Raw genomic sequence first — 27982 nt, 5'->3', positions numbered from 1 at the left:
TTTACATACAAATAACATTTACATACAAATAATATTTACATACAAATAACATTTACATACAAATAATATTTACATACAAATAACATTTACATACAAATAATATTTACATACAAATAACATTTACATACAAATAATGTTTACATACAAATAACATTTACATACAAATAATATTTACATACAAATAACATTTACATACAAATAATATTTACATACAAATAACATTTACATACAAATAATATTTACATACAAATAACATTTACAAGTCAATACACTTTCTGTGTACTACTACTACTACTACTACTACTACTACTACTACTACTACTAGTAGCTTTGAAAGCGATTATAAGGTCTACAGGGTGGAACGATAAAATTGTTGCCCTAGAAAAGACGACTTGATTCCATTTCTGTTTGATGAAAACCGGTTCTCTTCTTTTGTTGCAGACCATCTACTAGAGCGACAGGAACCTTTTATCATGTCTAGCATTGAACTTTTGACAGTTTACTTTTGATCTCCATCATCTGCAAGGTGTAGAGTGTTGTTCCAAATACAATACTGTTAGTACTGTTATGTTTCTGTCTAGGAATATGAACGTGCAACAAATTAAAAGAAAAAACTAATAAAACTCAAAGTTAAAATAAAGAATTATTTATTTTCAGACAAAACATACAAATAATATTTACAAGTCAATACACTTTATTAGTACTACTGCTACTAGCTTAGAAAGCGATTATAGAGTGTTGATGGTGAAAGGGAAACAATAACTACTAACTTCAAGTGTTTTATGCATGGGTGAATCTAATATTAAAAATGTTAAAATATAGTTCTCTCGTCCATGAGAAAATATACAGAAATCGTTGTATTTACTGAAATTCCAGTTTCTTCAAATGATGCGGTGGTTGGCCTTTAAGGAATTTCTTTTAGATGGATTTTCATCCCAGAAACATTGCCAGAGTTCTTAACAATGACTAGCCATTTCACATTATCAACTCTGTTTACAAACTCACGCAACTTCCAGCGTAGCGTTTCTGCATGGAATTTTCTCGAATTAGTCTAGATTGTTTCAAAAAACGATCAGAATAGAACATTTTAATGTTCCATTCAAGATTGTTCAGAAAACGTTCTAAATAAAACATTTTAACATTCGATTCATTTTTATAAGGAAAATGGAATATCACAACACTTTTTATAAGGAAAATATCCTCTCATAACAAGTACATTAAGGTCTTTATCACCAGTACTTCTTGTAACTTTCAACTCCGTAAGCCTGTTGTACTCTCTGATGCATACCAAAAATACAATCAGAAAGTTATGTAGAAAAGCGGATTTAAAACTTCTGTGAAAAAAGAAACTAAAAAATATTCAACTAGGATTCGATATCAAGCGTTACATGAACTGCTTTTGATTACCTCAGATAAAATAGGTTTAATGACTACCATCATAAGCCCACTTGAAAACAAATAGTTGCACACTATCTGCCAAGCCACACACTCTGTCACATCTCTGCAGTGTTGCATGCATGTGTCACATTCTTTTACTGATCTTCATAAATAATCTCCTAAATCACATTCTAAGATCATTCATTGATATTTATGCAGACGACGCTATTGTCGTTAACAATATTTCAAAGACAATGACCAAGATCTTTCTGATTCTCTTTCTTCTGACCTTGGGTGTTTATTGCAATGAGAAACGTCGTTGGTTACTTTTAATGCATCTCAAACCAAGCTTCTATCTTTTAACCACCAACACTCTGATACACACTTGGCCTCAATTGTAATGAATGGCTTTCTTTCTAAGAAAGCACTGTACTTTGACAAGCTTCTGGGACTGATCTGCACTCCTGACCTGAAATGTAAGACTTACATCAAATCTGTTGCCAATGTCACTGGAAAAATGTCTTGCTCATTTTACCACTACAGTAAGTACCTCACTCCAGATGCAATCCTTTACAGGTATAAGAGTTGAATATGTCCTGAGATGGAGTACTGTTACCACATCTGGAGATAAGCTTCTTAAAGCATCCTGTCCTATCTGTACAGAGTGCAAAACTGGCTTCGAAGTTTTGTGGCAAGTGCTCGACTGAAATTCAATCTATGATACCTCCCGCTTCTAAAACATTTACAACAAACACTTGCCTAGCGTCAACTATACTCAACAATTTACTTTACTCTTAATTCATGGCTAAAGCTAAATGAAAATTCCATGAGCAAATTTTCTTCACCTGAACTAACCATCTGTGGAATTCAATACTACAGGGCTGCTTCCCGGTTGACTATAACATGGTTGTTTAAAGTCCAATGTAAGAAAGTTTTTGTTGAGCCGTCCTCTTAAATAATCAAATTCTGCCCAATCATTACCAATCATCATGGTGTTGTTTCACTAACACTTATCTTTGAGTGGCCTTTGGGCTTTGATAAGTGGTGATTCCATAGCAAAAAAAAAAAAAAAAAATACTTCCATGAAATGTGATCACACGAACTTACTCCACTTGTATCGTTTCAAGATAAATACATCCAAATAACTCAGCAGCAAAATTCTACCCATCTCTGTAAACAATTCTAGAAGATTGTCTACTCTAATAGATTTTTTCCAAGACCATTTGCCTTTGGAATTTGCTCCCTCCCTGTTTTCCCGACAGTGGATTGTGGTGATGGTGATGAAGATGATGATAATGATGATGGTTTCTTGAATCCTCTAGAGTTGTAGGCGCGCTGCATTATTTCAAGCAGCGTATCTTGGACATGAATAGCCTGATGGTGCCAATCCCTTTCCAGACTTCAAACACACATACAGCACCTGGTATTACCAATGGTCACCCATTTTAGTATTGACCAAGCGCAACGTTGCTTGACTTTAGTGATCTAATGAGCACAGGTGTATCAACTGGATTAAATCATATATCCCTGACAGTACCAACATGAAAAAATGTTGCCTCACTCCCCACTCAAGTTACCCCCTAAAAATCTTTCCCTAAGACCTTTATGCATCAGCGGCAATATACCTAGTGTATTGTAAACAAAAGTAAAATAAAAATAATATATTTTGGAGCAATCCATAAACAAATGAAAGAATGACAATAAAATTTGTTAATCGATTATGTCATCCTGATTTACTTGACACATATGATTTGACACAATTTATCTGAATTTCTTCCATTTGAATCAATCAACATTTGCATCTGCATCTGCATCATCATCACCGTCACCGCCACCACCATCATGATGATCATCATTGTTTTAACGTCTGTTTTTACATGCTGGTACGTGTTGGACGATTTTTAGATATTGACTTTGAATCTGATCCAGGTTTTTTATTTGATCTTCTGTTCATAAGAATGAACGGAAGATCAAATAAAAAACCTGGATCATTTCTTCCCATGTTTTCCTTGATTTATTGTTACCAACTGACCATGATACTTCAACTGTTTTACATCTTCTAACTCAAGAATTCTCGTTCATTAGTTCAAACATGGCCGTGTCATTAAAGTTTGTTGTTTTGCATATATAATCTTATATTTCCAGATTTTATTTTCCTGTGAGGTCACATATCTTAGACTGTACTTAGGATTTACATTGCTAATGCATCGTACCATCCTCATAATGTGCCTCTGTATGCAAAGCATATCCTTATCTCTCACTGGCCTGATTTCATTTCCATATATTATCACACTATGTAACATGACTCTTGCCTTGGTCAACAGTGGTAAAACTTTGCTGGTTAGTAATGAATTTTAGTGAAAGCTCTTCTCCAAAACCTTGTTCTTTGATCATTGTCTGAAAAAAACAAAAAAAAAAAAACAATTACACTATTTTCACGGATTTTCGTTTTTCACATTTTTTCTGAATATTTTAACGTTTTCCATAAAAGCTCCACGGGCCTGATTAAAGACTTTCACATGCCGGATTTGTCCCATGGGCCGTAGTTTGGAGACCCCTGCTCTAGAATAATACTGACTGAAAGAGTATGTAATCCTCATCCAAAGACAATGTAACATGTAAAGTTATCTTTTGGAATTTAAAAAGTTGAATATAGCATTTAAGTTGACATATTAAACTTTGGTTCTGACTATCCAATTTTTATTTGTTATTATGTACCATGATATTGGCACCTTAATAATGTATTTTAATTATGAGTTTCCCTTGGACAAATGATAGCGTGGAAACATTTTTAATTATGACCATAAAATCAAAATTAACAAAAGGGTTACCTCGTATTTTAATTCAAAAATTATTAAAAAAAAGAGTTGTCTCCCTTATAATTAAAATGTTCATTTTTCTGTATATTTTTTAAAAAAATGTGCACATAATTAAAAATTGAAAACTGCAAAGCCTTCATTGCATCCCGGGAAACGCTGGGTAGCTATAGCTTGTTATAGATTTTTGTTTACTTATAAAAATGAGTATTAAAATAAGAATACGTAGTTTGTCTTCTGAAGATTAATGATTTATTCGCCATCATCGTTCAGTAAGCTAGAAGGTCAAAAGTGATTGGGGAAATAGATAGAAAGAGAGAGAAAGATTTAATTGATTTTACGTTGTGTTAACTCATCTTACAAAACCCCTCTCTTGTCTCATTGATATCACAATCAACTCTCAGCAATTGGCACTCGCCACTGTCGCTATCATATGTTTGACGTTACATCTGACTAATTTTTATGAATTTCCTTTCTCAGGAATTCCAGCTTTATTCCAGACAGAGTCCTGTCGGAATTTTATCTTGCTTCCAGATAAACTAGACGCTAAAGTAACTAACCTGAAAAAAAAAAAGAAAAAAGCATGAAACAAAAGAAGGGGAGCAGGTAAAGAATATAAAGGTCTTGATTTGAAACGAAGAAGACATTTTATTTACAATAATAAGTTGCAAATGTTGCCCTTTGCGGGCATTAAACTTATGAAATGCCAAGGTAACATATTATGAAAAAAACAACAAACTGGTTCTTATAAAGATGTGTTTATCCATTAACGAATACAATAATAATATTCAAAATAGTATCTCCTAATCACACTCGCATATGAAATTAATTTTAGGAGCGTACTCACAAATTGAAAGCCAGTCAGGCACGTGCTTTTTCTTTTTTTTATTTAAAGTCCTTTTAGAATTTTCTCTCCCTCCATGCTTGTGTGCAAACCGTAGACACACACAGATGAATTTCAGAAGCAAGACCTCGTCGCTTGTCCAGATAGGAGATTCCAAAATTCCTTGTCACGTAAAAAGGTATTTTCTTTAAAACAATTTCACTCTTTCTAAAATACGTGCAAAACCATAGTCACGTAGTTAATTTTCAGAAGTCTGTCTCGTCACAACCCGGGTTTCTTGCCGGGGTTTTCTTCTTAGAAGGATGCTCGTCAAAATTCCATCTTCAGCGCCAGGCAATGAACCAAAATGTCCAATCTCCACGCCCGCCGAATTTCAAAAGAGAAAGAATCTCGCGCTGGGCTCGTGACGTCATCACGGATCTAGCATTTCCCTTTTCTCAAATTAAAGGGAGTTTCGCATAAATCCAAAAATATACGAAACTAAAAATCATAAAGGATACTAAATACAGAAAATCATATGAAATTACAAGAACCAGATAAAAAATAATAAATGTAAACAAGGGGGATGCACCGTTATTGGTACAAAAAAAAATCCAACATTCAACGTGTAACCCTTTTTATGTCTTTTATGAAATGTGCCCCTTTACAACTTAATATCAAATTGATCTGAGCAAGTACTTTTTAGTTAATATTCAGCTAAAACATTCACTAACATATATTAACTACTAGATACAATATGTTGTTGACCGATGTCGCGGTTTAATGATTAATGCTTGTTTATTCCTTCCCATTACACATCTAATTTTACGCATTAACTAATTTGTTAGGGTAACACTTTCTTTTCTCATTCTGATCGCCTACAAACGGAGGACGATATTTGCACAAAACATATATGCCGCGATTTGATGAATAATGTTCACTTATTTTTTTTTTATTTATACATTTTGGACTGATGCATTTACTAAAGCACACTGCAACAATCAAGTGATTATTTAGAAGCACGTTACTAACATAAGGAGGGGATACTGCATGCAACTATTGCATACTTTCATCTAAGAAATTAATATCAGGTGATGTAAAAACAGAAAGTTAAATACGGGTACTCCTAAAATTATCCTAATGTTTCATAAATACTGGCAACTTATTTTTTAACACTTCAGCATGTTATCATTCATGCATAATTATATATATATATATATATATATATATATATATATATATATATATATATATATATATATATATATATAACGTCTTTGAACACTCGATAAGCGCACAAACGTATAAAATTATATCGACTTCAAAATATGATGAAATTCTGGTTAAAAAACATATATATCATCTTTGAAGTCTTCATAATCGCTTAAAACTATTAATATAAAGTAGTGACATCCTTAAAATTTACTATGGTTAGCTCTAACAAAAGCTTTGAGAATTATTGGCATTTTAATACCCATTACTAACTCTTTCTTTGCTCGGACGGAACACTCTGTTCCATCTGCCTGCTTCCCACCTGACTACAACCTGGATGTCTTCATGTCCAACGTAAACAAATTCCTGGTGAACCGCCCCCTTAAGTAGACACTTTATTAAATATCCACACTAACGTACTGTACTTGCAATAACCCTTATCCCCGAGTGGCTTCCGGGTCCTGATAAGTGGTGACCACCTTGTAAAAAAAAAAACGGAACACTCTCAAAATGTACACACATCTTTGGTTTGTGTATGTACGTATGCACAAAGTACCCATCAAAAACGGCTCTAAAATAAAAAAAAAAAAAAACTATTTCTTTTACGGCTACGAATATTTCATTTTCAATTTATGAGTTATTATAAAGACTTTAATGATGCTATATTTGTTTTTTTGGGGTTTTTTTTTGTGGCATTCATTATTCCTGTTCACGATTTGATTTAAGTTTATATTCTGTGACTTATTATGTGTACACTTTCTAAAAAAAATGATTAAACGCTTTCAAATAAGTTAAAACAATCACGAGGTTGTCTCCTCAGCAACCGACAAGGCTAACATGCTTGCCAGTCGGTTTGCCTCAAACTCCACACTGGACCCTTCCAACCACCCCCTACCTGACTTTCCTATGCGGACAGACGCCACACTAGACGATCTGAAAACCACCCCTGCTCAGGTGCATGCTATCATAAAAAACCTTGACACCTCAAAAGCATGTGGACCCGATCTTATCCCAGCTGTGCTATTAAAAAAGTGCTCAGCCGAAGTAGCTCCAGTTCTCTCCAAACTCTACAACAAATGTCTTAATGAAGCTTGCTTTCCAGGCTGTTGGAAAACTGCTTCTGTTGTACCAGTATTCAAGAATTCTGGCGAAAGGATAGACCCATCAAATTATCGCCCCATTAGCCTCCTCCCACTTTTTGCCAAAATATTTGAGACCATAATTAACCATGCTCTAGTCCATCATCTTACAGATGCTAAACTACTGACTGACAAACAATATGGATTTAGACAAGCCCGTTCCACAGCAGACATCCTCACTGTGATCTCTGAACGTATATACCATTCACTGGACAAAGCGGGGGAAGGCAGAGCGGTAGCTCTAGATATATCTAAGGCTTTTGACAGGGTATGGCATGAGGGTCTCCTCAGTAAAATCAGATCATACGGTATCACTGGTAGAATACTTAACATAATTAAATCCTTCTTAGATAAGAGAAAAATCCAGGTAGTCCTCGACGGTCGCACATCTAAACAATATGATATAAATGCGGGAGTGCCCCAGGGTCCTATCCTTGGACCTCTATTGTTCTTGATATTCATAAATGACCTCCCCGACAACATTGCCTCTGAGATGGGTATATATGCTGATGACACTACACTCTATGGCAGACACGACAGGAAGACGAATGAACACATTTCTAAAGAAATGGCAAAAACACTAGAGGAAGACCTCCAATCTGAAGTGGAATGGGGACAAAAGTGGTTGGTCGCGTTCAATGCTGCCAAGACTAAACTAGTTTCATTCAATAATTACAAGAAACCCTTTCTACCACCCATAGCAATGGCCAACGACTCTTTATCTGAGAGTCCATCTTTCAAACTCCTTGGCCTAACGTTCACAGGAAACATGAGTTGGAACAATTACATTGAAGGCATTGCCAGGGCCGCTGCAAGAAAGGTAGGCTCTCTCTACCGTGCTAGAAAACTACTAACACCCGAAAGTATCCTGTACCTCTATAAGGCCACCATTCGCCCATGTATGGAGTATTGCTGCCACATCTGGGCTGGTGCATCTGCTACTAGTCTCTCGCTCCTTGACAAGGTTCAAAAGAGAGTCGCAAACCTGATAGGCCCTGAACTGGCATCTAAGCTTCAGCCTCTGTCCCATCGACGAAATGTTGCATCCCTCTGCCTTTTCTACAAGTATTTTAGTGGTGAATGCTCTGACGAACTGCAATCACTTGTGCCCCCACAACGCGAGCACCCTCGACAAACCCGACAGGCTACTAGATCCCACCCCCACACTGTAGAGATCCCTAGATGTAAAAGATCTTTTTACTCCAATAGTTTCTTCCCCAGAACCGCAAGACTCTGGAATTCCATTCCAGGTCCCTGCTTCCCCAACAGTACTGACGTGCAGAAGTTCAAGTGTAACGTGAACCGACACCTTGCTGCCCAAATCCCTACATAGTACCCCAGTAGTTGTTTCCCCTGATAGTAGCCCCCTACACCAAAGTGGCAATTTGCCTTGTTTGGGGTGAAAATGTAATAAAAAAAAATTTTTTTTAAACACAAAAACATTATGCAGGTAGGTTCAAAGTGAATTTTATTGACTACGGAAACACTTATTTGTTATATATTTACCTTTTTTCCAACTTTTACTTTCTGTGGAGTATTTTATTATTAAGAAGGTGTGTTAGAGCTGCGTTTGGAACAAAATGCATACAGTATACCGAGAAGATAAACGATTGTCGACTTGATAGTAGAAGGCAGTTATTTACTGCTGATTTTGGCCAATCCAATGAGTTGATACTGATTTAGGAATGACAAATAAGTACGTAATTATGTTTTCCAAAGCATCAAGTATTCAGTTATGGACAAGATTTGAATTATACTACAAACTTGTGTAAAAAGTTCGATCTTGGCTGCGGCCGCATGTTATGTTAATTTCTAATTGCAATGATTTTGTTGTACACGGGAGAGCGAGCCTTATTGGTTGAGGCACTGAATGCCATGTTTTGTTTTCAGCCCTTTGATTGGACTCCTAGGAAACTTCCTGCACGCACAGTTTTAAACCCACCGACCTTTTTTTCCAGATACCCTTCAAGGGGGAAAATGCTAAATTAAGTATCTCCCTGAAAGGCACTGCCTCGAGGTCAACCATGTTTGGAGAACCATATCCTTTTTTTTTTTTTTTAAATTTTAATCAAGAACTTCTTATTGTGATAGGAATTCTTTTAGACGAATATCGTCTACACAAGAACTAAAATAGTTCAGGACCATTAATTGAGTTTATTCCTCCCAGACACCACAAATAAATGGTTTCTGCTCCCCTTTATGATCTTCTCCAAAGAGAAGCAATTTAACTCTTCAAAAACGACCAGACTCTCAGAGACGCGAGAAATGGGCATATTTTTTGCAACTCTACTAAAGAAGACTAAAATTCATCTCCTCAGGTAAGTCTTGCTTTTATTCCGTTGTCCTTTTTTGTGCAAAAGCGCGTGAGGAAATTCTTTCTCCGTTCACTCCAGGTTTTCCTATGCATTGTTTAAAGTTCCTGTTTTTCAAGTCGTTCAGCACTGAAAAACAAATGATAACAACGAAACAATGAAATAAAATATATTTTATTGATGTATGACATTTTTTTTACAACAATCTTAAAAGGGTCATCAAGAGGTTGTGCATTGAAGGGTGCTGACTGTAAAGAGAGAGCCATGGTTTTGTTTTTGGTCTTTTTTCTCTTTCTGTTTTTCTTTATGGAAATCGTCTAAAACAAAATATGAAGCCACTTGATGCAAAGGGCTAAAAAAAGCATAATCTATTACTTCAAAGTCAAAACCTACACTATAATAAATGTCAGGTGGATATTTTTCTGGCGCAGAAAACAGCAATTCTCCCCCCGTTTTTAAGAAACGCCCCTCACGATTCCATGAGAAAAGGTTTTTGACAAAAGAACTAAATAAAAATATAAGGGAAGCGAGAGTTACGATGCTGTTAAAAAAACAAAAAAAAAAACAAAAACAAGGTCCATTTTCTGCTTCTAGAACAGAGAGGCATCTCCAAAGAATTCTTTGAAAAATGGATAGAAGTATGTTTCAGAAAAGTTCATTATTTCTATTTAGCTGAATTAGCCAAATAATAGAAATTACACTTCTAATCTTAGCTATAAAACTTGACAAACCTTGTATAAACGGGTATCTCAACTACTTTTTACTAGTTTACTTTAATAAACTATAAAAGCACATAACCGAACCAGAAAACATAGATTAAATATCTATATACAAGGAAAGTGTCCAAAAAGTGACTGAAGGAGTTTGAACTTAAATAGATTCTTTACTTTTGAGGATATCTCTCCGCAATTTTAACACAATCTGACTAAGACATTGTAAAATTTTATTTAACAAAAAGCAAAATTCAAACAATCTGTATTTATGAAAAATAATGTCTTTTAAATGTTGCCCATTTTCAGCTTCGCATATTTGTGCTCTTTCCAAAACATTATTCATGACATATTGCAGAATCTCTGGATTGCGATTTAACTACCTTATTTCATTCTGCGAGCAGGCAGACCTCGAAACGTCAAACCGCAAACCTTACAAGAATCGAAGGAAAACATCAGGAATGAAACAAAAGAGTTTAATCGCAATCTAGAGATTCTGCAATGTGTCATGTTTTTGAAAGAGCACAAATATGCGAGGCTGAAAATGGACAACATTTAAAAGACATCATTTTTCATAAATAAAGAATGTTTGAATTCTAAATATTTTATTCAATTTCGCAATGCGTTAGTCAGATTGTATTAAAATTACAGAAAGATATCCTCAAAAATAAAGAATCTATTTGAGTTCAAAAATCTTCAGTCACTTTTTGGACAACCTGTATTAATACGATAGTGTGTGCTATTTTGTGTGTCACCCTTACATCTTTTTTTCTTCCGAGTGACTGTCGTTTAATTGTTATGACCTTCCATTTCTTGTAATTAATAGTTTTACAAAGAATTCTTCATAAGTTTTGATTTCGGTTTCGATTACAGCTGATGCCACTCAAGTCATTTATTTTTTTTTTTTTATAAATAGGTTTACTAAGAATTCTTCATAAGTTTTGTAATCGGTTTCGATTATAGCTGAAGGAACTCAAGTTGTATATATATATATATATATATATATATATATATATATATATATATATATATATATATATATATAGGCAAAAAGAAAGTCCGCACTTGTAATTTTTTTTAAAAACTGCAAATTTAAGCTAAATTTAACGTAACTGTTTAAACAAACTATACCTCATTTGATTGGCCTTTTATTCTTCTATAATTTTAAGTGGTTTTATTTGACTTTTAATTTAAATATTCTAGTGTTCACGTCAATTTAAAAAAATACCTTCAAATTCAGGAAGCAAAAAGGAAGTCCGCACAATGGACAATCGTTATTTAAATGTAACTTTAGGACATTAATGCAACACAAATACAACACAGACACAAAGAACTAGTTAATATTAAGTAGTATAGCCCTTCTGCAATTTGACAGACTGCAATCTTTTTGGAATTCCTCGAATAAGACTGCAGCAATACAGCGGGGAAAGGGCATCCTACTTTTCTTTAATTTTTGTCCAAAGTTCTTCCAAATTTGAAATTTTATCATTGTGTAGCTCTTGCTGGATGTAATGCCATACGTTTTCGATAGGACTGAGGTTTGGAGATTGTGCAGGCCAATCCAAACACGAAATGCCATGCTCTTCCAGGAACCTCATGACATTGCCAGCTGTGTAAATGGGGCATTATCCTGCATGAAGATGGGATTATCATCCAAACTCCGACCAAAGTAGGGTAGAAAATGCCCAGTCAACATATTAATGTACTTGGTCGAATAAATTCGAACTATAAGCCCTGGACCATTGGTACTAATAATGCCCCACATCAAAACTGAACTTCCACCACATTGCAGCGTTGAAACTGAGCACCTAGGATTAAATTCTTCGTCTTTCCTCCAACGGACGTACTGCCTACCATCACTGCCTAGACCATTGAACTTGCTTTCGTCGCTGAAAAGCATGTTTGACCAATACGAAGAGTCATGATCTTCATTGCATCTAATGAAGTCCAGATAGCACTTTCTGTTCTTTACAGAAATCATTGGCTTGCGTCTTGCAACATATCCTCGCAAATTAAATTCCTTTAATCTCTTCTTGACAGTAGAAAAAAAGAACTTTTTAACAAGATTGCACTGTTGTTAGATTTGGGAAGCCGTTGCAAATCTTTTTCTTAGGCTGCCGATCTTGATAGCATTGTATTCCCTGTTAGAAGCAACTCTATTACGACCAGATTTATGGGCATCACGAACACTACCGGTGTTTTGGTGCTTTTGCACGGTCTTTCGTACTGTGTCCTCATCACATTTCAATCTGCGGCTTATTTCTCGATTGGATACACCAGAAAGGTGGAGATTAATGAGTTCCTGACGATGACTAAGAGAAAGTCGTGGCATATGTACTAAATGTTACGTTGTATAACCTGGAACAACAATAATTACGATTAGAGAAGCTTTGTTGCCTGTTGATGGATATTTTAAACTGATTTATGGGCGATAATTTAAGCTAGTTTTAAGCGAATTTGTTGCTGCAGACTTTCTTTTTGCCTCCTCAATTTGAAGTTATTTTTTTAAATTGACGTGAACACTAGAATATTTCAATTAAAAGTCAAATATGAACACGTAAAATTATAGAGGAATAAAAGGCGAATCAAATGAGGTATAAGTTGCTTAAACAGTTACATTAAATTTAGCTTAAATTTGCAGTTTTTGAAAAAATTACAAGTACAGACTTTCTTTTTGTCGGCACTGTGTGCGTATATATATATATATATATATATATATATATATATATATATATATATATATATATATTCTTCATAAGCGTTGGTTTCGGTTTTGATTCACCAAAGTCATATGGATATATTTTTTTTATTTTTGAAATCACAACTTTATAATATATAAGAATCGATAGAAAATTGACTCGATAATAATATATACAAAATCTGCATAAATTTAAATATTATATTTAAGTGTATTTTATAGCCGGGCTATGCTGGGCGTCCTTGCTAGCTTACATGTGTAAATACTTTTTCAGTTTTGACAAAAGAGCTGCAATAATATCAAGGCATCTCCATTTACGCTGAACATTCACAGAATGCCAACATTAATATATTACATATAAAAGAGTCCCCTGTGGAATTTCCACAGGCCCCTCTAGTATAATTGAATACATCAGTCCCAATGCAGATAAAATGTATCTAATATTACTAAGAGGGGTAAGAAATATGTGCTAAGCACGAAGGCAAAATCTTACTGCATCCCCAAAAGGTCTATGTCTGTGGAAGATGTCTCCCTAGGCGGTCTGTTTTGTCTGATGGTCAGCAAGTAAAAGAAGAAATGTTTAAATTATTGACCAAACAGTCTCATGAGAGTTTTTATGAGGTCTCCTATTATCACGAGATATGAAGGGCCTTTGATACCCAGAGACACAACTCTAATCGGAAAACTAATTTCTTTCAAAAGGATAAAACTCTGAAGGGAGATAACTCTGTCAAAACCTTTAAAATTTGTAAGAGATCAAATCACAAAATACTGAAAATTAATTCAGTGTGATTCATTATTAGATATGTACAAGTTATGTCTGAAAAGTAATGGGATTGATGTCACAAATAATTTGTTTGAATTCCAAACACGAAAATACATGATTTTTCCCTTCAAATTAATCCCTTGAAATCTTAGAATATTTCATATTCAGATTTAATATGCTTTCGCTGCAAATATGCACAGAATATAGAATTATTCTCTATACACATGGACAAGTATTATTCATTGGGTCATTTTGTTGGTAATAAAGACGTGTGTCTTTATTATTGTACTGGCATTGCCCGGTCATAAAATATGCTTAAATATGATATATTAATTTATGCAGATTTTGTGTTTATTGTTAAAGAGCCAATTCTCTATTGATTATTATATTATATTATACCTAGTATATAGCAGTGATTTCAAAAATTAAAAAAAGATATGACTTAGGTTCTATAGGCTAGAATCGGAACCAAAACATTTAGCACTCCAGCATTATCTGTTACCATCTGAGTTAATGAGAGGTAGATATGAAATTTTTAAAAAAATTAACCGATTTTAACAGAAAATATGCGTAGAGGCGCACTTTCAGTCGAATTACATCTGCTGAGGTCACATCTTTAAATTTTGACCCCTTAGCAGCTATATTACCGGGTAAAAACCAAATTAAATTTGTTCCACAGGTCCAAATATCTTATATATCAAATTTCATGTCTGTAAACCAAGAGTTGATAGAATGGTTTGAAAGAGACTTTGGCACACACATACAAATAATGGCATTTGGACGATGTCAAAACATCGTTAATTCATTACCCACAAAGCATCAGCCATATAGCATAATGGTGAGAAGACTTGACTGTCATTTCGGCGGTCGGGTTTCGATCCTGGCTTGAGCCAGTTGCTTGTCTAGTCGCACTGATGAGCTGTGAAACAGCGAAACAGTACCGTATTTGGATGACGATTATGCTCTCTATCTTAGGTTGAGCATATTGGCCAGTGGTATACAAACTGCCATTAGCATATTAAAGCGACACTCTTTGTGTAAACAAATCAAGCGTAGGCATTTGGACGATGTCAAAACATCGTTAATTCATTACCCACACAGCATCAACCGCATAACGTTATGCTGAGAAGCCTTGACTGCCATTTGGGCTGTCGGATTTCGATCTTGGCTTGAGGCAGTTGCCTGTCTAGTTGCACTGATGAGCTGTGAAACAGCGAAAGAGTGCTGTATGTGGATGACTATATATATATATATATATATATATATATATATATATATATATATACATATATATACATATATATACGTATATATATATATATATATATATATATATATATATATACAGAGAGAGAGAGAGAGAAATATTAACAAGTATAGCTGCTGAAGAAGAGATTTAGAAGCATGCACCAAGAAGAGTGAAGACAAGAAAAACCGGCAGTACAAGGAGAGAGAAAAAAAGGTTTCAACATATGGTATGTACAACAGAGCCTATCGACCCAGGATAGGCTTGTACAGTCACAAAATATGCTGCAGAACTCTTTTGTCTTTTGAGACGGATTGATGTCAACAACAATGCAAATCAGACATACTTTTTAGTTATGAAAGGCCTTAATAATATCTAATATTGTATGTATATGCTACAAGGATGTCTTCCAGCGAGAGATGAGGGCAGACTGGGAGTACTTGACTGAAGATAGCAACCGCTAAAGAAAAACTGTAAAGACATGCCATGGTGTGAGAAGAGGAGAGACGAGTAGAAGGCTGCAATAGAGTTCTAACAACCAGACAGAACCTTTCTATCCAGAATAGGTTTGTATCGTCACAGCAGATACTGCAATTTGCCAAGGGACTAATTTGAGGCACAGAACTCCATTATGTCTTGAGACAGATGGATGGCAGCAACAAAATGCAAGACGTGTTGATTAAGAAACAATGGAATGACAATGAGATTTAGCTTATTAACATAAATGTTATTTACTTTCAAAGCTTAAAGGAAGCACATGTTTTGCACTGCGTGAAAAATTATATTGCTCCAGCAGTGTCATTTAGAGTAAGGTGTACAAGAAAAGAACAAGTAATGTCCGTCCGAAACATTAAACAGATATCGAAATTTTGTTTTCATTTTTGACCATGAAATCCCTACAAGAATATATGAAAATCTTGTGTGATATTTTGTCAGAGTGAGAGAACTCTGGTTTCAATATCTTCTGATGCACTTTCCCATCTTTCTTGACACATGCTTCAATCCATTTTTTCTGGTGCTACCAGATCAGGCTGTCTGAAGATATTGGCTTCCTGAGACGAAATACACCTAACATTGTTGCCTTTTTTTTTCTACTCCCTTTTGCAAAACTTAATTACGTTCTGCAAACCCAAACACAAAAACAACAACCCACCATTCCCCCCTTTCCTTCTTCTCATTTCCAAAATAACTGGATTCGGTATTAAATAACCCGAAAAGGGTTGATATGGCATGAAACAACCAAATTCAATCCATGTTTCAAAGAAGATGCGCATCAGCTCCATAAATATAAAGTGGATGTAACTTAACTGTAAAGTGGATGTAGCCTCGTAACTCTTGCTTCTCTTATGTTGTCTTTAGTTCTTACTTTTGTCAAATTTCTCTCTGATAAGTTCATAAGAGTAGTAGTTGATGGGTAGAAATCAGAAGCTCACAGTATTAATGCTGGAGTCCCTCAGGGGTCCATCCTGGGCCCAACTCTCTTCCTGATCTACATTAATGATCTTCCAAATCACATCCTTACATCATTCATAGACATTTATGCTGATTACACTACCATCTACGGTAGCACATCTAAGACCGTAAATGATCAAGTTCTCTCTGATTCTCTCTCCTTTGATCTTGAGCACGTGGTACAATGGAGAAAGAAGTGGCTGGTTACTTTTAATGTATCTAAAACAAAGATTTTATATTTACATCAGCAACGCTCTGATCCCCATCTAGCATCAATTGAAATTGAATGGCTCTTTTCTTGGGGAGGCCTCATGTTTTGGCAAGCTTCTGGGCTTGACCTTTACTTCTGATCTGAAATGGAACACGTACATCAAATCCGTTGCCAAGGCCACTGGAAAAATGGTGGGACCCTTCTATCGATCCAGTACATATCTCACTGCTGATGTAATTCTCTCTATATATAAGAGCCAGGTACGTCTAAGGATGGAGTACTGTTGCCACATTTGGGCAGGAGCTGCTAGAAAGGAATTATCCTGCCTTGATAGAGTTCAAAATAAACTTTGTAGCCTCGTAAGAGATATCTTTTCTCTTCTCTGCAACCTTTTCTCACAGAAGAGACATTGCGAGTTTGTCTCTGCTTTATCGTTATTTTCATGGCAAGTGCTCGACTGAGCTTCAATCTATGGTCCCCCCTCACCAAACTTTACAAGAAACACTCATCTAGCTGTAAACACTATCAATAATTCCCCCACTGTTTATCTGTGCCTAAACGTAAACATAGATTCCATAAACAAAGCTTCTTTCTTAGAACTGCATGCCTGTGTAACTGTCTTCCATTTTCCTGCTTTCTAGCTGACTACAATCTGGTTGTCTTCAAGTCCGACATAAACAAGTTCTTGATTAGCCGTTCCATTTTAGTTAACAGATTTACTGAATTTCCATTTCTAACGATTATTATATTAGCCAATTGACTACTGTACACTCTTTAACCCTTATCCTTGAGTGGCCTCTGTCCTTGATAAGTAGTGATACACACATATATATATATATATATATATATATATATATAAAGTGAAATTGTCCGTGTGTGTGTACATTTCCTTACCAAACTACTCTGTCAATTTTCAGTCTACAGACTCGATATTTGACATAAGGGGTATTGAGATTTGAGAAAATCTTTTTTAGCTCCTTACATCAAAAGGCTTCATGCCTTGTCTGGAACGATTTCCATAAAGAAAAATAGAAATAAAAAGAGAACAAAGAAAAAAAAATTATGGCTCTCTTAAAATCACCAAGTAATTGTACTGTTTCAGAAAATCAATTGTTTCTTCTTTTTTACAAAGGCGTCACCACTTATCAAGGCTCGAAGGTTACTCGAGGATAAGGGTCAATGAATATAAGGTGGTAGTGTAGTAATTGTAAATGGTGTACATTGGGTAGAATTTGATTATTTAAGAAGACAGTTCAACAAGAACTTGTTTACATAAGACTTGCCAATCAATAATAATCAAGATCGGACCATAATTACTTAAAGAGTGATAATGTATTAGGTTGATTCAAAATCTTTTGCTGATTTGTAGAAGGGGTATTTTAAACCATTGTAATTTATTTTATGCATATTTGTTATTAAACATATAGACATGATTAATTTATAACATTTTCTTTGAGACTATGAAAGCATCATTCATATCTTTCTGCAATATTCGCCCCATGTTGACCCAAAAACGACCTTCTTTAGTAAATAAAAATGAAGTCATCTTCCATCATGATAATGCTCCTCCTCACACAGCACTACTGACCTCCTAGAAGAATTTGGTTAAGAAATCTTGCCCCATGCCGCATATTCTTCTGACCTACCCCCTCGGATTATCACTTATTCCGAGGATTACAAAACCATTTAGATGGCATTTAGAAGAGCGTTGACAGATGGAATCAAGTTATAGGAAGCAAAATGTATTGTTATATATTGTTATAAATAAATATTTTTAAAATAACACAGTTTTTCATTTTCAAGATGAAGTTTTAAATCAGAAAAAAAAACTTTTGTGCAGATTTAATAGCTTTTCTTACTCCAAATCAATTCAGAGAATCGGTAGAAATGAAAACTGAACCAAGATGACTAATAGATTCATAAAACGATGACAAGATATATTTTTATTATTACAAACACATTTACATGGTAACAACATTGGACATGCTAATGTTTTGGACAAATAGTCAGTTAAAACCAGAAGTCCTTATCAGACGACTTAATAATTGATTGCTTTCCACGGAAGAAACTATTACGTTGCGGCCCTTTGGCTATGATCATAGCATTGTATCTGTGTTATGCTGTGGCGGACAGTGCCAACGGTCAGAACGATTAATTGTTAAATTATTTAAGAACAAAGGCATGCACCTACAAACGGCTGAAATGAACATATGTCGAATAAAATGTGTAAGATCCCTCAAGATTGAATACAACTCGTCTAGAAATCTGTCAGGGCAATAGCGGGATTAATTAATGTATAGTACATCCATGTAAATTACAGAAAACATGGGTTCACAATGTGTCGAAATTAGTTTATTGCAAATATCTCGAAAACCATTGATTTTAGGATATCATAATGTATTACTTACCCCTCCCCCTCCATAATGTGGCAATTCCGGACATTTTAAGTGGTCACATGACTAATTAAGCTCGTCGGTTTCAGGGATATAATGCTGTGATCATAGTTTGCTAAAAAGGGCTGTGGCTATTTCGCTAATTTCTGCTGTCAGTGGCAGATGTGTTATCAATCAAACAATGACCTTTAATTAGTTGATTTCAGGACATAAAAGTGTATACATAACCAGCATTAGCTACTAGAGTATCTAGGCAAACCGGTGAGTTCGGGATACTTTCTTAGGAGGAACTGCCTTGTCATGGGCTATGTGCCTTTTCACACATAATATTACTGAACATGCACACGATATTATTAACGGTTTACTTTATTTTATCGTATAAACGTCCTGGACACAGAATCCTATTTTCACAGTTTCCAAAGAAAATGTTGCATGAAGGCTGAAAGTTTTCCCCTGGCCCCAAAGCTACCAGAGTCTGAGGTAACTTTCTGTTGTCTGAGATATAGTCCTCTGCAGTTCTAGGTTTACCTTCCCAGACGTTTTCTTTCTTGCCCTTTAAAAAGTTTTTTTTTTTCTATTGCTAATCGCCTAAGGCGCCCTTAATGGGGAATGCCAATGGGACTACCCAGGTATTTTTTTTTGGGGGGGGGTAGAGTGCACATTTTTAAGATGCTGACTTTACAAATCCCACTTTCCCGATCTTGTGTCACACCTTTGTGCAGTGGGATGGAGATAAATAAGGCGAAAAATCTCTACACTGCTATGGATCAAGTGTTTTGGAGGGTTTTTTGCCGGGAAAAATCTTTCACGAATGCGTAGTATCCATTGTTTTCAGTTCTTCTTTTCTTAATTATTTTTGTTATTGTTTAATCTATAATATAAATCTCACCTGTCTGTTTAAATGTATGTATGTATGTATGTAATTCCCAGTCATGGATCAAATGGCATGATGGGTGGAGAGGGCTCTGTAAGACATGGTGAAGGCAACCTCTTTAGAGAAGGAAAACTCTGATATAAAACCTGCGCCAACTGCTGCATCCAATGATGTTGACTTGCTCTTCTTTTTGGTTCAATGTGGCAGTTGTTCAGAGAGTGGGATTGTCTCGGTGCAAAGTCTTTCCTCACTATAAAAAGCTTCAATCACAGCCATTACTTGATATGCAATGGAATACACATTTTACTATCAGTGTGTATCTCGATAACAAAAAGGCTGGCTGTAGCCTAAAATGGCAAACGGACATTCAATGAGGACTGATGGGCATCAATGGAAATAAAGGCTCTGGAACATCCAAGGTCTGGTCTGGCAGGTGTTCAGGGCACCACAGCCTGGACCCGGTCATCAGCAGATATGCAGAACTGTAGAAGGTTCATAGAAGTGACCGTCCGGCACGTGCTGCTAGTGGCGCTCATTTTTGCCCCATTTGAGCCAGAAATGTATTAAGTAATGGCAATACTCGAGAACGAGTTTACTGTCATCATGTATGTATGTATGTATGTATGCCCAAAACTTTCGACAGAGGCGACGGATTTTCACGAGACTGATATCGTTTTGAAGCTCGACCCTTCGGATGACAAATATTGAAAAATTGGCACAAAACATCAATTCCTTTGCCCTAAACTGGACACTTTCTACAGGGAGGGGTTTCTTTTTTGCTGATATTTTCGAAATTCATCCCCTCTTTTCGATTGACTAGCCTTAATTTAAACCTTCACTTCTGGTTTGGCGATGGATGCAACAGCAAAGGCGTCACTTTTTTTTCACATTCTTTTCCTCCTTTGCTGTACAGATTTGAGCCTGCCTGCCTACTACCAATTTTTTTCTTCTTTTTTGTTTTGCTCAACACACACCTCCAAAAACATGGGAACACCGAGCATCCAGGCTAGTTCTAATATAAACATCATCAACCTTGAGCACTTGCTGCAATGGGATAAAAGGTGTCTGGTTAATTTTAATACATCCAAAATAAAGTTTCTGTCTTTTCACCACCAATGATCTGATTCCTACTTGGCCCCAGTGTAAATGAATGGCTCTTGATGAAGCACCCTGATTTGCTTTGACAAACTTCTGAGACTGACTTTTACCCCCGACCTAGAAATTGAAGACTTACATCAAAACTGTTTCTAATGTCACTGAAAAACGATTGGATCATTCTATCGCCCCAAACGGTATATAATTCCCGATGCTGTCCTCTACCATATATAAAAACTAATTTTTATTAGTCTGTCACACTTAACTTTGAAATAGAAGTTTCATTGGTTTGTCTCATTTAAGTTTGACGTAGTAGCAGGTATTTACTTAAGATGCGTCCAAGCATCCATATACTAGGCTTTGTCTGTCAGGTATTGTGTCACGCTTGCGATTGAAATATAATTTTCACTGCTAAGCATTCAGATATAATGGACGTATCTCAAAAATGGATCTTTCTTGTTTTCTTCCCAAAGAACAGTGTCATGGCGCTTAAGGAATGGTCTTGTAACGAGGAGCAAGTTAAAAATAAGTCACGTGTATTGACAGATGTTAACGCTGTTGTAAAACGTTTAACATACTCGACAAGTGTATTTTAAATGTTGGATGTTTGAGAGCAAATAATTTTTTTTTTTTTTTTTGAGTTGAGGAATAGTTCCTTGATTTTTGGATGAGTTAATAAGGAGTTTGGGTTGGTTGTTTGTTTTACGGCATATCAACTCTTTTTTTTACAGGTCATTTATGTGAAAATACAACACTAATTCCATTCGATGCTTCTGTTCAGTCTTGAAAGACAAAGGATACCCCTTAGGGGCAGCTGCGCGTGTAATTGTGAGGCAAGGGTCGCGCAATCCCTAACCACACCTCTCCTGAATCAACACTGTTTGGGTCCAGTGGCAAGGAGAAGACCAGGACAACTGGAAACAATGCCGAGATAAGCAGAGAATTCATACAGCACCTGAAAGTCCCAAATGGTCACCCATTTAGTAATGACCAGGTTCAACGTTGCTTAACTTCGGTGATCCAGTAGGATCTGGTGTGTCAATGTGATTATGCTGAATATGCAACACTAATTGGAAAGGATTGGTAGTTAAAAATTCATTGAATGTACGATATAATCACATTGACACACTCATCAGATCACCGAAGGTAAGCAACACTGAGCCTGATCAGTACCAGATGGGGTACCATTTAGGACTAGCAAGGTGCTGTATGTAGATAGAAAGTTTGGTCAGTCCGCTTGCTTCCCAATGTGCGTAGTGGTGATGTGTGCACGTATTAACAGCCAAATAGCAAAATGATGATGATGCTACCTAGAATGATACCTGTTCCATGATGGGTAAGATTGATAGTAATTTGGATAAGGTAATCTGTCTGTATATGTATAAAAGTGAAATTGTCTGTGTGTGTGTATATGTGTGTATATTTCTCTACTAAACTACTCTGTCAATTTTCAATCTACAGATTACAATATTTGGCATAAGGAACATTGAGATTTGGGAAAATCTTTTTAATCGGTTTTTAGCCAGAAATTTAGCTGTCAAGTGTTCAAAGTTCAACGATTTTACCTTTGAAAACTCTACCAAACTCCTCAGCCAATTTTGAGTCTAAACAATTGAAATTTTAGATGTAGGTTACTTGGACATGGATCAAACTTTTTAATTCGATTTGAGCCCAAAACAATAAATATTAAGGAGTCAAAATTAGAGTCAAATTTTAAAAAATGACCTCATCGGTCTCTACCAAATTACTCTGCCAATTTTGGGTTTGAACATGTGAAATATTACGTAAATGATATTCCAACATGTAGCAAGCTTCTTAATCAGATTTTTGGGGCGAAAATTTGGCTGCGAAGAGGTCAATTTGAAAGATTTGACCTTAGTAGACTTTACCAAACTCCTCCGCTAATTTTGGGTCTAAGCACTTGAAATTTTAGATGTAGGTTACCTGGAAATGAGTCAAATTTTTCATATATATATATATATATATGTGTGTATATACATATGCACATAAAGTTATGAACAGTACATAGGGCCCGAGCAAAGTTGGCCTGAACCGCTAATAAAGCATAAAATGGATTTACTCTTGTTTCCTTACAAAGAACATGACATTTTCGTAGGTATGTCACACTTAACTTTGAAATAAAATGTTCATTGGTCTGTCACATTTTTAAACACTAACTCGGTTACTTTTCATGATTGGGATACTTTGACGTTATATTGACTAGCATAAATAGAATTTTCACTGGTCTGTCACACTTAACTTTGAAATAGATTGAACTGACGCATTCTACATTATATGCGTCAACATAAAAGGTTTGGTCGAACGGTTGATCTGTCATGCTTACGTTTAAAATAGAACTTTCACTGCTAAACGTTCAGATATAATGGGCGTATATTAAGAAGCGATCTATTCTCGTTTTCTTTCCAATGAGCATGACATGGTGCCTGCAGAAATGCTCATGTCATGAAGGGCAAGTTAAAAATAATTCACGTATATTCTCAAAGATGTAAAACGTTGAACATGCTCGACAAGGCTATTTTGAATGTCGGATATTTGAGAAGAAATAAACAATTTGCTTCCTTTGAGTTGAAGAATGATCAGCTAACTTTCCGGTGAGATTGGGTTTTCCGTTTTCCGGCATATCAACCCTTTTTGCAGGTTATTTATGTGGAAGCACAACGGTAATTGGAAATGATTCATATTTAACTCATTGAATACCCGTTGACATTTTACCCGAAGATGGAGAGGAGGAGAATCCATACGTTTTTCGATTCATACATGCCTTGACAAGATAGAAACTTAACTTACTCGTCAGAGGCAAAAGCCTAACTATAATATTATAAAATTTGTATTATCAGGACTGACTAAAATCAATGCTGCATGGCTGAAATAGTTTACTGTCACTGTTTCTCTCTGTGATCCATGGATCGATCAAGTCCAAGATTTATCCGACTGTAGTACAATCTGTTGTGCTTTGTACAGCTTTGATCGCATGCTGCTAATGAAGGAGGCGGAAAGAACACTATCGATCCTAGAGACAAATATGTTATGTCGGATTTCATATTTGACCAGACTCAACTCGCATGAAACATTGATATATGTCACTGTTATAACATAATGCCAATCTCAGATAAAATTAGGAAAAAGCATCTGCACTGGTAGATATTTACTTCCAACAAAAGGAAAATGTGACACAAGGTCAGAAGGTGGGAACATTCAAGCCGGCACCCCTAAAAAAAGAGTACTGTGGCCGTTTAAAAATTATCTAGGAAGTCCCGTCGGCATTCTCTAAGAGCGCGTCAGGCACCAAGCAATAACCTTACTTCATCCGAAAGACAGGATGAAATGACTTGAGAGGATAAACTTTCAAGGAATACTCAGAACCACACCTCAGATGCAAAGTCATTCCCTAATCAAATATGGTCAAGACTCTGTCAGCCTGTGTCAAGGATGTAAAAGATATAAATGACCACTTGGTAAAAGTATATCGTGGTCAGGAGATTCTATGATGTAAGATTTTTACAGTTTTAACAGGGAGGTGTCAATGTCTTCCTATATTCAACAACACAGCTTCAATCTAGGAATCCCCCCCCCCACGTAAAACATCCACAACATAAACTCTTCTAGCTACTACAACTGTAAAAATTCCCTCTTCTCTCTCTTTCTGTCTTTCTCTTTCTCTCTCTCTCTCTCTTTCTCTTTCTCTCTCTCTCTTTCTCTTTTGCTCTCTCTCTTTCTCTCGCTCTCTCTCTCTCTCTTTCTTTCTCTCTCCGCCTAAAACTAAATAAAACTTCCATGAACAAAGTTAACTTCCTAGAACTAACCGTCTGGTGAACACAATATCGCAGGACTGCTTTCCGGTTGACTATAACATGGTTATTTTCGAATCCAATGTAAACAAGTTCTTGTTGAGCCGTTCTCTTAATCCAATTCTGCACAATTTTCACCCTTACTATCAGTATCACCATTCACAACGCTTATCCTCGGGTGGCTTTTGAGCATTGATAAGGAGCGACACCCCTAATATAAAAAAGGCAAATGAAAAAATAAAAATTGAATATTAAATTTTTTCAACCTAAATTTATTCAACCTCACAAATGGCAGGTAAAGCAAAATACATTTATTTTAACGTTCTTATGTAGCTGTTGTCTCCTTGCTTCTACTTTCACTTTTTCTTGCTTTCATGCCCCTATTTTGGATTTGTAGCAGTGGGCCGTCATCTCTGGATGTTTTTTCAAGCAAAATGATCATTAAAAATTTTTTAAGCTTACCCTATTTTCAAACTTGATATGAATAATTGTACACAGTAAAAATAATTAGATTAAAACAAAAATCATATTTTTTATTTCGAATTATTTAATCAATTAAAAATTGGAATTTTTAATTGGTTAATAAATTTAAAAACGTTATTCCAGCGAATTACCTAACAAATTAATAAACAAAAATTCATAAAAACTGAATTTAACTTGAAAATACTAGGGAAAAAAAACTTTTAAAATTTAGTAAATAGTACTTGATTAAATAATTTGAAATAAGAAAAATTATATTTTTCGTATTATTTGGATTCATCAAACTACTGTTCTCATCTTGAGTGTGATTTTCACAACGTTTCGGTCGATGTCATCTCCAACCTTCTTCGGGTGTATCTTGCCGAATTCAGGAATGTTTTTGTCGAACTTCTGAATTTGGGCGGAATTTACTTCCCGAGGTAACATGCTCTTGTTCTGTCAGCCATGGCTGGATAGAGATTTTAAGTAATTCACAATCGTATTTTTTCTGTTGCCCACACTGAGGATTGAACCTTAAACCTTCAGGAGAATATCACTTTTTACAATTGATTTTTCCAAGTACTCTAACCACTGCGCCACATGTCTTTGCGGTCCTAATAATAATTTATATCAGTTGATTACTAAATTTTAAAAAAACTTTTTTTTTTCATAGTATTTTCAAGTTAAATTCAGTTTTTACAATATTTTTGTTGGGTAATTTGCTAGAAAAACTTTTTAAATTTAGTAATCAAGTAAAAATTATTTTTGTTTTAATCTAATTATTTTTACTCTGCAGTAATTTATATCAGTTTGTAATAGGTTAAATTAAAAAAAAGACATTGTTAATCACCGTTTTAGTAAAAAAAAAAAAAAATTTCCTGATGTCGACCCACAACTACAAATTCAGAATAGGGGTGTGTGAACGAGTAAAAACCGAAAGTAGAATCAAGGAGCCAACAGCTACATGAGAACGATTTTTGATTCATTTCTCGACTGTATTTCCTTCCAAAGTAATTTATGTCAGTAATACTTAGTCGACTATAAAATTCTTGCAGAATTTTTAATTTTGATGTCAAATGATGTATTTTCAAATCAGTTTTCATAATAATATCATTACTGTATATATTATTTTAAAGGGCGTTTTTCATTGTATCAAATCGTTTGAATTACAAACGTTGTAAAACAGTTATGTTGTCTTTTCAGAACGTCGAATACAAGATGCAAAAAGTGCAAACTCACAATATTTTTTTATTTAAATTTAAGCTTGGCCGAAAAGCTGCTGAATTATCAACGCAAGCGTTTGACCCAGGAACCACTACTAAACGCACAGCACAATGGTAGTTTAAGAAATTTCGTGGCGACAAGAGTCTTGAAGATGATTAGCACAGTGGTCGGCCATAGGATGTTAACAACAATCAACTAAGAGCCTTAATGGATGTCAATCCATGTACAACTGTTCGAGAACTTGCTTTTGAATTAGAAATAATATATACGACAATTTCCAACCACTTGAGATTGGAAAGACAAAAAAACTTGATAATTGGGTGCCTCATAAATTGAACGGCAACAAAAAGAAACGCCATTATGAAGTGTCATCTTCCCTTCTTTTACGCAACCAAAACGACCTGCAATGAAAAATGGGTTCTTTATGACACCCGGCGATGTTCAGCTCAGTGGTTAGACACCGACGAAGCTCCACAGCATTTCCTGAAAACAGAGTTGCACCAAAAAGAAGACAATGCTGACTGTTCGGTGGTCTGCAACTGGCCTCACCGATTACAGTTTTTTGAATGCAGGCGAAACCATTATGGCAGATAAGTACTGTGAACTCCAATCTCTGGTCCCCACTCGCCAATCTTTCACGAAAAACACCCGTCTAGCTGAATCCACTGTGAAAAATTTCCCCCACTCTATATCTGTGCCTAAATCAAAACGTGGATTCCATGAACAAAGCTTCTTTCTTAGAACTGCACGCCCGTGGAACTCTGTTCCGTCTACCTGCTTCCCACCGGACTACAACTTGGATGTCTTCAAGTCCAACGTTAACAAATCCCTAATGAACCGCCCCCTTAAGTAAACACTTCATCAAATCTCCACACTAACGTAATGTACTTGCAATAACCCTTATCCCTGAGTGGCTTCCGGGCCTTGATAAGTGGTGACCACTGTGTAAAAAAAAATGGATGAAATGCATCAGAAACTTCGACAACAACACCCAGCATTAGTCAACACACAAAGCCCAATTATCCTTCACGACAATGCTCTACCGCACGTTGCTAAATTGGTCCTGCAAAAGTTGAACGAATTGGGTTACGAAACCTCAAAACCTCTCACCTACCGATTACCACTTTTTCAAGCATCTTGACAACTTTTTGCATGAGAAATGCTTCAAAAACCTAAATTCTATCAAGAACGCCTTCAGCAACTTCATCGCCACCAGAAGGTGAGATTTTTACGTTACTAGCATAAATACACTTGTTTTGCGTCGGCACAAGTGTGTTGATTCTGATGATGCTTATTCCGAGCAATAAATTTTTGTTTGAGCCGAGATACTTCTATCTGGATTTAGAAGTTAAAAACCGCAAGAACT

The 27982-nt window shown here is 35.6% G+C and overlaps 1 long non-coding RNA gene across 1 annotated transcript in view; it reads right to left on the bottom strand.

The window, feature by feature from the left end:
* Window positions 1–714: 714 nt before the first annotated feature.
* LOC145292351 (uncharacterized) overlaps window positions 715–27982 on the bottom strand; it is a 245932-nt gene continuing 218664 nt past the window's right edge. Inside the window, exon 4 of the long non-coding RNA XR_013869581.1 lies at window positions 715–3774. This is a non-coding gene — a long non-coding RNA (uncharacterized LOC145292351). The remainder of the gene's footprint in view (window positions 3775–27982) is intronic.

Source organism: Euprymna scolopes, chromosome 13 (genome assembly GCF_053919585.1).
Source record: "Euprymna scolopes isolate OS-2025 chromosome 13, ASM5391958v1, whole genome shotgun sequence".
Classification (NCBI taxonomy): Eukaryota; Metazoa; Mollusca; class Cephalopoda; order Sepiida; family Sepiolidae; genus Euprymna; species Euprymna scolopes.
The sequence above is the reverse complement of the archived record's forward strand: the minus strand, read 5'-3'. Positions and strand labels throughout refer to the sequence as shown.